Raw genomic sequence first — 11,771 nt, forward strand, 5'->3', positions numbered from 1 at the left:
TTCATGTTAAAAATGTTAAAATTAACATAATATTTTTACCAAAATACATGTAGTAAAAAATTTAATTAAATTTTTAATTATAAATATCTTCAATTTGTAAAGAAATATTCAGTTAATTCTAATATTTTTTACACTAAGAAGGACTTAATTACAAAATTAAAATAGTGTAGGGACATAATTAAAAGAAAAAAAAAGTATAAAAACCTAATTAAAATTTTGGTAAAACTATAAAGACCAACAGAATAATTAAACCATTAATAAAACAATGTTAGTCATTATTTTAAATCCTTCCATATATCAAATGAAGAAAAGTATAACTTTCTTATGATCTCTTCAAAGTTAGTAATTAATTTGAAGCGTAAATACCTCCACAGTTTTTAAGAAAGTTATTATCTTGATAGTAATATTTTGAGTTTTTAAAAATTAAATAATAAATTATTTATAATTTATTATATTTATTTAAAATTATTTTTAAAAATTATTTTATTAAAAAATAATTAAATTAAAATTATGAAACTTTGAGTCTAAAATTAATTAAGGCTCATTTATAATTCTTATAATAATTAGGTTTTTTTTAATCTAAAATTTAAAATTTTAATAATTAAAAAATAGTGAAATTTGTTAATTTAATTTAAATAATTGAAATTTAGTTTATTTTTATAAACTGAAAGGAAATTAATTGATTTATTTTTAATTTTAAATTAGAATACTTATTTAAAATAATTTATAAATAATATTTTTAAAATAATTTTAATATATTATATTTGATTTTATATTACTACTTTGCTCTCTATCTTTTACAAAATTCTTAAACTACCCTTATTTTTTATTTTTCAAACCTAAACCTAACCACACAGAGAGAGAGAGAGAGGGAGGTTGTCCCACGCCGCCGTGCCTTGTCATCATCGCCGAAGCATCCATCGCCGTCGCGGTTGCCTGGGTCATCATTAAAAGGAGCTGCTGTCGATCGCTTGAGAGCGAACAAGGGAGATTCTTAGAGAGAGAAGGGGTTCGTAGAGGAAGAACAACCATGACGAGAAAGAAGGGGGACCGTCTCCGTTGCGGACAAGCCATCGTCGTTGAAGCTGTCGCCGTTTCTGTTTGGAGCCGCCGTCATTGCTGAATGAAGAGGGAGAGATTGAGTTGGTCAAAGAAGGGAGGAAGAGAGAGTCGCGATGAAGGAGCCGTTCACCATCGTCACGTCTGCCGTTGCCATCAACAGAGCTTGCTGTCGGGGGAGCATCACCGGCGTCACTGCTGATGAACCGTCTCAGTCGCTGTTTTGGTCTTGCTCAGTCCACACTCCTTCATTCTTGTCTCTGAATAAGCACCATTTTTTTTTGTCTGACTCCATTCGTAAAATTGTAATGCTTCCACCTTTATTCTGCTGTATTTTATTTTTTTCTTTTACATGCTCTTGTTTTAATTACGATAATATATGTCTCTGTTTTAGTATTATTGCTTTATTTTTACTGTGTTTCTTTTGGAAATTACCTTGCGTACTATTGGTGCTGTCATGGAACGGTTGGAGTTGTTGATGTTATTTTATATCTGTGATGTAGTTATGGAAGTTGCTATCTCTAATTCTGTGCTCTTTTATATTATTCTATTCCAACATTTCTCACATTTTAATTTGGCACTTTGGCTTCGGTTTCTTTAATTCTGTGGGATCAAGAAATTTTGCATTATTCTATAATGTTTGATTTTACTTGAATATCTGTTTTTGAAATATTGAAGTAAAGATATTTATATACTTATGTACTTTGAAATTGTGAAATTTGTTTGAAATTTGTATGATTTGGAAAGTATCAATAAAAAGGACTTTTAATGAAAAAGTATCATTTGATTTGATTTGATACTTCACATATTTGAAAGATCAAAGATTTATTATTTTTGAAGTTATATGTTTTGAATTAGTTTGGGAGGCTCGTATTAGAACACCGTAGTTAACGAGGATTATGACGTTAACTTAGATGCATCTGATTCATACTTCAGCTAGCAAAGACACAACTAGCCTAACATGTGGGCCACGTTGAATCTATTATTCTGTTTGGACACACAGGAGAAAAGAACTACCTTTAGAAATGGAGCCGCCCAAATGTAAACTATTTAATTTGATTTCTGTACTGAGCCCTTATTGATTCACTTATTAGTATCAATTACTATTTTCTAATCGAAATTGATTTGATAATAATATTTATATAGTCTCACGTGGATTATAAAAATATATATTATCTAGTTACTAAATTCAAAAACTCACTTCGTATTTCTAAAAATATTTTTCAGTAACTAATACTCGAATATATACGAGACTTTCTATTGAAGAATATATAATGATTTACAATAAGTATTTTATCGAATTTCTACATATTAAATGCTCTATATGTCACAGACATGATTTAATTATATTGATCTATTTTATGTTTTTTAAAAATAAATAACTTTTATTTTACTACTTGTAAATTTATTAACAATATTTGTAACTTTTTTATTTAATTTATATTCAAACTTATTAGATTTATTAGAAAACAATTTTCCTAAACCCCAATCATAACACATTTTGGGTTGCGATATCGATGCTAAAAAACAAAACCTATAATAAAATTTGTGGAATACATATTAAGTAAGAGTACTTTTTATTTAAATTAGTCTATGTTATTTTAAGTAAATTTCATTTTAGCATAATTTTAACTACAGGATAGAATTTTAAAAGTACATGTATATTTTGAGTATTTTTGATTTAAATTAGTCTATGCTATAGAAAATACACATATATTTTGTTATCCTACTAACCTTTTCTTCTTATATTTAAAGGGCTGATAAGAGAGTTGCCAAATGGACATAGGATGTAAAGTATTAGAATTTTCGTTAAACGTGAATTTAATTTTACTCTAAATATAATTTTGAATTGGATATAAATAAAATATTAAAGATAGATTCTAGTTTATATATATAATTGATACAATTTTATTGTAATGAATCAAATTTTTTTAAACAAATATGCATTTAAATATAACTTTAATTATCTAAATGATATTTAATTATTTATTCCTTCAAAATTACATTAGATAACAAATATTTGAACACAATCTGCATTATTTATAAAACGAAACTGGTATATCAAACACAAAAAAAAAATGGTAAGTTCTACCCAACTTCCTCTAAATTAACATATAAATTATTTTTTGTTACGTGACATGTTTTAATTGAATGCTTAATTTTAATTTGAGTTAATTTAACTCAATAAAAATTAATATCTTAACTAAAGTAGAATAATTTTATAATTAAGTATTTTTATAAAAGAGATAAATATATAATTTCTATAAATATTAAAAAATAAAATTATATTTTTATTATTGTACAGAAACTCAATTCACCTCAGTCTCATTTCTTTCAAAAATTGAAAGAAAAAATCAACTCAACTCTATACAATGGAAAGCTGTTTCCTTCTCCAATGAAGATAATTTTGCTGGAGACAAAACAGAGGAAACTGTGAGCGCCTACGAACTTGTAGAGCAGCCAGACTACTCCTTTTGTTTTGGTGATATTGTGTTTGCGGCTCAAATGATAGTAGCTGTCTCACGGCTTGCTCAGACTCAAAATCAATCATCCCCATTCAGAGTTCGGAGTTTGAGCTTCAATGGCGACGAAGAAGCAGAACGATGATAACACCAAGAAGGCGGGCTTTACGCACTAGTGCCCCCTAGTCCCCAACTTTCGTTCTCACCGTAGAAGAAGCCGTACGCTCGCCATCGTTCTCACCCTCAAGCAGACGACTCGCTTTCGCCCTTCCCTCAACTCCCCTTTTCTAGCAAAACAGTTCTGGAACTGCCCTCCTGAGGTTTTTTAAGATAACTTATTTTTCATGAATTTGATTTGCCTGAATTATGATACCGTTCTGAATTTATTTGTTATTGATTTGATATTGTTTGGAAATTTTGTTATTGATTTGATATTGTTCTGAAAATTTTCATGATTTTTTGTTTCTTCAATCTGATATAGTTCTAAAATCTGAGATAGTGAGCGTGGTCAGAGAAATTCTTACCTATACCGAGAGCAAATCTCTCTCATGCTCTAAGCCAATCTGTTAACCATAACTCACAGAGCCGTCAGCCAATGTTAACCTTGTATTAGTTAGATAGTTTCAAGGGTTGGCTTCATGTTAAACTGATTCATGAAATACTTACTTAATTTCTTGTGTAAGATAATGGCAAGTCAGTGACTGACCTGAAGGCGGAGGCTTCTCTTGAGGATGGTAACCAAGTTCATTGTGTAGGTGAGTTCCCTGATAATCCTTTCCTGTGCTGTGTTGGGAATGTTTCTGGTCTCGAAGATGGTAACATGGAGGTGAATTGGGCTAATGGTTTCACAACCAAGGTATGTCCTACAATTATCTGTATTCATATGCTTTAGTTAAATGAGTAAGCTAGCAAGTTATTATTTACTTATTTTCTCAACAGGTTGCACCTTATGAAGTTTTTCGAATTGAAAAACATGAAGGTTCATATGTTATCTCCTTTCCTCATGAAACTAATGTTGATGAGTTACCTCAAGAGATGATTGAACACAGAAGTCTACCCTCTGACAAGAAGGGAACGGTGTGTAATATGCATTTCCTTGAATATTAGTAGCTGCTGTTGACTGAATTATTTAGGTGACACTAAGACACTGGTGGGTGCTGATATTTCGGATGCTTGTTAGACAAATTCAAGCAAGAGAAAAAATTAGTGATGATGTTCGATCTGGTAAGTTGAAAGATCCTGGCTTGCTAATGTAAACTCTTGATTCAAAGAGCATTGTTCTCAATATGTTTTGCATGCTTAGTGTGTTCATGGAAGTAGACATGCTTTAGAAGTTCTGGCACGAGTTATTAATTTGTGTCATCTGAATCTGGTATCTGTATTGATATGGTAGCTAGGTGTTGGTTGACTTCTTCCCCTTAAATTGCTTCCTTCAATGTAATTGTATATGATTGTAGGACATCTTTGTGCCTAAACACATTGCTGTCTGCAGTTAACTTTTATTCAATAAATCTTGATGGATTTACGTCAACTATATTGCTTTATTTTCAGTAGTAGCTTCAGCCAGTAAAAGTTTCAAAAGCTTAATATGAATTTCTTCCAACTGATTATCTGATTTCAAACTGCTTCATTTCCATTATGCAGATTCAGAAGATGAAGATAGCCATGAAGATTGAGATGGAAAGCAAGACCATAATGTAATCTTAAGGCATAGGTGAATTTTGAATGGTGGCAACTGACAAGTAGTTTCACACTTTGGAGTTCTACAAATATAGTCACATTTTTATGTGGAATCATGTTTAATATAGTAGTTAATTCTATAACATTTAAAAGCTTTAGAAGGGTATTCCACAAGTAAAATGGCTTGAGCCACTGACACTCATCAAGCCATTGCCTCTCTCATGATGTATGTTTTGAACATTGTGTTTCTCTGAGGCAAGATGGAATTCAAAATGTCCATTCTGTTAGGTTTCAATATAAATAGATATGGAAATTATAGGCATCTGTATTAGTTTTATTTAATCTTGTGTGTGTTTTCCTTAAACTGAGGTAGATGTTGCCTGGTTTCTTTCTTGCAGATGAATTGTCTTAGCTTCGAAATTCTTAGATCAATCTACAATGGAGCAGTTGCTAATGATTATGAACTAAGATTTCAAGTATTAGAGGAATAGAATGAAAAGAAGAAAAAAAAATCCACTTTACTTTACACATTTCCACCGTTTACTTAAATTCAAGTTTCAGGCAACCAAGATCCTCTAAAACAAAAAACACTCAACATTAAAGGAAAATGTATAAGCTAATTACTTTTATGCACACAAAGACAACTCAATCATTCCTCCAAACCTATCTTTAAACAAATTCTTAAAATCCGGAAGAACCGTGAAAATTCCTCGGTTCCCTTTCTTTTAATTATTCTGAACTCTCTATGCCATGTTTATTAATATTAACCATAATTCACTTGCGGAGGGAGTAGGACATTTATTTATCAGATCTCATCAATCATTATGAATTTGAACTCACTATGCTGTTTTGTGTCCAAACAAGGATTTGCAAAAAATATTTTTTTCAGTCCAATCAGAATCATATCTTACAACATAAAAAATCAGCATGTTAAAATCAAATTGCACAAGGAAGTAAGAGTTGGAACAATCTATTAATGGTGATTCTACATTTTGTGATAAAAAGACAAAACATTCAGTAGTTCCAACCTACAAACACTTGATGAGATACAAACCAGGAAACCATATACTTATTTAACACCTTACATGACTTACAATTTCAGAATGTAATAAACAAAGCAATAAAACCAAGCACCAAAGGAACTAAGGTAGATATGCACGTAAATTCATAAAACTTTCCATAAGAAAAAGTGCATAATTCAGTCTACAACTCAACTCAACTCTTTAAACAACAAATCATAAGGCAACTATACAAAAAAACTATTTGATAACATAAAACAGGCAAAATTTCTAGAAAGAAATGCATAACAGCCAATCAGGTCACATATCTTCACCAGTAATTACACCTTTGAATCCTGGCAAAGCTGGAAATCTTCGTTTGCACCCAATTGTGCTTGAGGCCCTCCAGCAGAACTAGGTCGACTAGTCAGTTGAGGGAAGTCATTCATGTCAAAACGAGAATTATCACTCGAGTTTACATCATTCAACATATCCATAACATGGCTTTGTGAAAGTGGACCACCAGCATTGGGATAAGAGTTTCCTAGTATTGAAATCACCTACGGAGATCCTGAATCAAGAAGCTCTTGTCACCATAAAGAAATACTTCAATACCTATCATAAGCTCAAATGAGTATCAATCGTAAGAAAAATATGTGCATTCAACATGCACGAAAACAAATATAAATGATTTCATCAAGCATATTACATACAAATCTAAAACAACCATCAGTTCTTTAACAGTTTTCAACATGTGGAAGCGAACAATGTGGTTGCATAGAAGGAGGCCAACTAGTTGGACAAGCTGAACCAATTCAAACAGAAAATAAAGTCATCTTCTCTATGGCTGCACTTGCACAAAGCAAATGCAATTAGGGGTCATTGCATGAGAACATCTTTGTGGATAAGTATTGTTCAACACCATTATAATGGACATCCATAAAAATACGTACCTTGTGGAAGCACAACACTCATCAATCGATTCTGTCCCTGTACTCATAAGCCACCATATCCACTGTTTGCACTCATCAATCGATTCTTGCCCACCTTAAGGTTGTGCATTGGCAGAATCCACCATGTAGCATTACATCCTTTAGGGGGAAACAAAATTCCAAATCACAAGAAACTATTACCATCAAGCCAGTCTATCAAAAACAATCTTACTGGGTCTGAGCATCTACATGTGTTCCTTTGCAAAACTTATCCAAATAATTTTTTTAGTGTTAAAATAACCAATGAGTCAACAACAGCACAATCATCACAATGTAATTGTTCATCATCCTCATTCTTACCATTGCTCGGTTTTGGCGCCTGGATTCTAAGAAAAGCACTCTTACTCTTAACCTGTTTCTTTGGAATGCCATTATATTCATGAACCCTATCTGCTCTATCGTAATCGTACCTATCCAGTTCCAAAGCCGTTGTCTCGAGAGAAGATTCTCGCGCCTCTTCCGAGCAAAGTTTCGATTCGATACCGGAATTCAGAGGAACAACCACACGGCAACGGCGGTTTGCTCCGCCAAATCACTCCTTCCTGAACCTGGAAGCACTGCGGCTAGGGTTAGAATTTGAAGGAGACTGCGATAGCATTGAACTACGGTGACGCGAATCATGTTCGAAAAGAACAGGAACCTGAGAAACAAAGAGTGGATTGGCGGGTAAAAAAAATGGGAGGGTTGAAATTGAATGCGGTAGGGTTCACAAGAACGTGGTTGGGAACCTGACGGAGATGGTGGTGGTTATACGGCGGAGGAAGAGGAATGTACGTATTTGGGCGACGGTATTGATGAAAGTAGGGATCCATGGCGGCGGAGAGAGGAGACCGAAGGACAAACGGAGATGGGGGAAGGAGATACAGAAGACTAGGGTTTGTGGGAGGTTGATTTTGGGGAAGAATTAAAAATTGAATTTTTAATAAATTATATAATTATCTAATTTAGGCTATAATTTAATTACTAATAGTTTAACTATAGTTAACATAACAATCAATTAAAAAATAACATGTCACAGAAGGTAATATACATGTTATTATAGAAAGAATAGAATAGAATTTACTAAAAAAAATACCTAAGAAATGCATGTGGCAGAAAAATCAACTATATATAAGAAAGAAAAAACCGTTAATTTCTAAGGAAAGTTTTTACTAGAATTAACGAGAAACTAACCTTTGAAAATATAGATATATACAATGATAATGTTTTTTTAGAAGTCTTTTTGTAATTAAACAATATATACCATGTTCTAAATCAAATAAAAATTATATTATACACCAAATTTTGGGCAATTTATATAAATAAATCAATTGATATTCAAAATTACATGATTACAACAATTGAGAATGCTTTATATGCGAGTGTAGCTATTATTAATTTCTATGTAAATTTTTACTACTTGTAGAATTTTACAAATTTTTATGCAAACCAATACAAGTTTTCGATGTAGGAATGCATAAACCGCTTCGAGCTGGCTAGTTAGCGGATTAATCCAGCCCATGGCAGCTTCATCTCATGTGGGTTCTCAAACTGGCTATCGAGCTGCATGGAAGGAAGCCAAGGTTGAAAGTGGATCAAGTGTTGCTGTCTTTGGTCTTGGTGCTGTTGGATTAGGCCATTAGGGGTATGATTATCTTTGTAATTGCCCTATGGTTATAGTTTTTAGCCTTTAGTTTTGACTAATAATGAATTTCCTTTTATCTATAATGAAAATTCTTATAATGATTGGTAAATCTCATATATCATTAATATTTAATCCACACATTGAAGCCAGAAAAAAATGAAAACTGATGCTAAAATATGACACACTAACTTACTTGGCATCAGAATATTATTGTATTATAATTTATTTAGGAAAATTATCACATCTTCCACCTACTTTCATGGACATGAAATTCTCATGTAAGAAACATGAAATTTTTATATTCAGGTAATGGGTATGATTTTGTCTTTTAATATATCTCTCAATGACAAAGATATCTTTTTAGTTAGAGAATTAAAGACAAAAAAAGATAGTTAAATATTAATTTTGGTGGCTTTTACTTAATTGATTATTGCATCAATTTTACTGGTTTTGTTTTTTAATTTTTTTTGTTGGTATAATTTAATATATAATTAATGAATTTTGAACAATACACAACTTAAATTTTTTTTCCTTATGTGTAGTATAATTTTTTTAATTAATATAATTATACGAAGATGATGAGTGACTAAAATTTGGAATTTGTATTATATTATAATTTTTTATATATGAAGCATTGAACTTAATTATGAAAATACCACAACAAGCAAAATGAATTTGTATTTTTGTAATAAATGATAACATCAATATTATTTTAAAATTTATAGAACTTCCAAAATAATATTATCTATAATTCTATTTCCTACACTTTGAGCTAAACCTATTAACAAAGATGTTAATACAAAGTTTGTCAAATCATCCAATTTTGTAGGTGTCTAAATTTGTAAAAACTTTTTTTTAAATATATCCTTAACAATTTTGAGTTATAAAATGTTATTAATAACGTAATTTAATATATAATTATGAGCAACAAAAATTATGACTTAGCTCATCAGTAATCACAGGTCTTGTTTAATATATTGTTCTTACTTAATTTAATTTAAAATTTCAGAATATATTTTTTTATTAGAAAATATTAGTACACTTTTATAATACTATTTAAAATATATAAATTATTATATCTCTAATATGTTTTCTGAAGCAATATTTTTTTTAATTTGCGTCAATTTTATCATAATTTTTTTTATTTGTCTCCAACTAAAATTTTTTCTTTTGATAATATGTGCAAAAAAAAACTAAATTTGCTTTAATTTTTGTAAACTATTTAAAATTTATTTTCACATTCAGTAATTGTAAAAACATAATATAAGGTTTAAATGGTAAATGTTCTTAATTATTTTAATTTAAAATGGTAAATAAATTATTTTTATTTAAATTTAAAAAATATCAAATATATAAGAAGAGAGTTTGGATATTAGGATTAAAAAAAATAAAATAAAAAATTTAAAAATAAAAAAAAGTAACGTGACTAACTAATACAATAATTGTTTAAATAAATTAATTATATAATATAAAACAATTATCAGGTATTCTCCTGATAAAAATAGAAGATCATATTCATAGTATGAATAACACGGAATAGAAATAGAAGAGCTCTTGAAAATTAGGATTTAGTGGGAGTACGTACTCCGTACTCCGGAAGAGATAAGGGGGAGAGTGGGGGAAAGCTTGCATCAAGGAAAAAGGAGGATCATATTCCGGAAGGGGTTTCTAAGCCTTTGAAGGTTTCTTTTAGGACAAAGTTGTGAGTTCCAAGATTGCTAAAGCTTTTTCACTCGTTGAAACTTTGTCGGGAGATAACATTGCGGTAGTTTCTGGGAAGCAAGGAGATCTCTTGCCACCGAGTGTCACGTTTACCCAATAAGCTAAGAATTGTTTAGCAGAACCTTATAAGAATGCTATAGTGATTAATGTGCTAGGTAAACATTATAGCTACACTGCATTGTCTCATAAACTCCGAACGGTATGGCGGATCAAGGGAGGTTTTGATTTATTGGACGTGGGATTTGACTACTTTTTTTGTGAAGTTTGATGTGGCTGAAGAGCGAGAAAAAGTTCTCTTAGGAGGTCCATGGATGATCGAGAGAAATTATGTGGCTGTGAAGTCTTGGGATCAAGATTTTAGATAAAGTGAAAACTGTTTTGGAGCAACTTTAGTGTGGATTAGAATTTCTGGATTACCAATTTGGTGCTACCAAGAAGATGCAATGCTCCGTGTTGCGGCTGCTATTGGCATTCCCGTTAAGGTTGATTTGGCAACAAAATTAGCTGAAAGAGGACGATATGCTCGAGCCTGTGTTCAGATAGATTTAGGATTGCCAGTGACTAAGAAGATTCTTGTTGAAGGTGTTGAATATGAGGTTGAATATGAAAGTCTTCACCTTATTTGTGGCTCATGTCTCAAGTTTGGTCATGATATGAAAGTGTGCAAGATTGACAGCAATGCGGGAGAAGGAACTAATGCCAAGGTGGTCGACGATGTAGCAAAGCAGCCAGAAAGCTCAAATTCAAAAAATCCAGTACATGTGGAAAAGGCAAGTTTTAATTTTGGCAAGCATCTTGGAGATGAGACTGTAAATGTTGCTGTCTCGGATTTGATGTAGAGTGATTTGCATGCTGTTCATGTAGACCATGCACAACATGAGAATTTAGAAGGCTGGACTCAAGTGATTAGGAAAGGAAAGTATAAAATGGGTCAAAAGCCTTCTCCTAGCACCCATCAGGTTCAACCAAAAGTAAAGAAGACTCCTAACAAGGCTACCAATACTTGGACAAGGCCTAATCACCAACTTACAACACATGCTACTGGATCCAAAGTAAAATTAAGCAGGGGCATCAATATTGAAAAACCGGTTAGTGTGGCTTCTTCAGGGACCCGGCACAATGTTCATCATCAACAGTAAGGTGAGACAACAAATGGCACTGTGTGAAAGTGTCCTTGTCCAAACTCTTTGCAGAATTCACCAGTAGATAAGGATGGAGCATCGATAGCAGGTGT

The 11,771-nt window shown here is 31.6% G+C and overlaps 1 long non-coding RNA gene across 2 annotated transcripts; it reads left to right on the top strand.

Moving 5' to 3' along the window:
* Positions 1–3,431: 3,431 nt before the first annotated feature.
* Positions 3,432–5,598, top strand: LOC130979928 (uncharacterized). 2 transcript variants are annotated; one of them, XR_009086802.1, is made up of 4 exons: positions 3,432–3,841; positions 4,205–4,377; positions 4,461–4,745; positions 5,166–5,598. It is a non-coding gene; the product is annotated as an uncharacterized LOC130979928 (long non-coding RNA). The 2 variants fall into 2 exon arrangements; XR_009086801.1 differs by having other exon boundaries at positions 3,432–4,377.
* Positions 5,599–11,771: the final 6,173 nt, after the last annotated feature.

This window comes from Arachis stenosperma, chromosome 5, assembly GCF_014773155.1.
Source record: "Arachis stenosperma cultivar V10309 chromosome 5, arast.V10309.gnm1.PFL2, whole genome shotgun sequence".
In the NCBI taxonomy this organism is placed as follows: domain Eukaryota; kingdom Viridiplantae; phylum Streptophyta; class Magnoliopsida; order Fabales; family Fabaceae; genus Arachis; species Arachis stenosperma.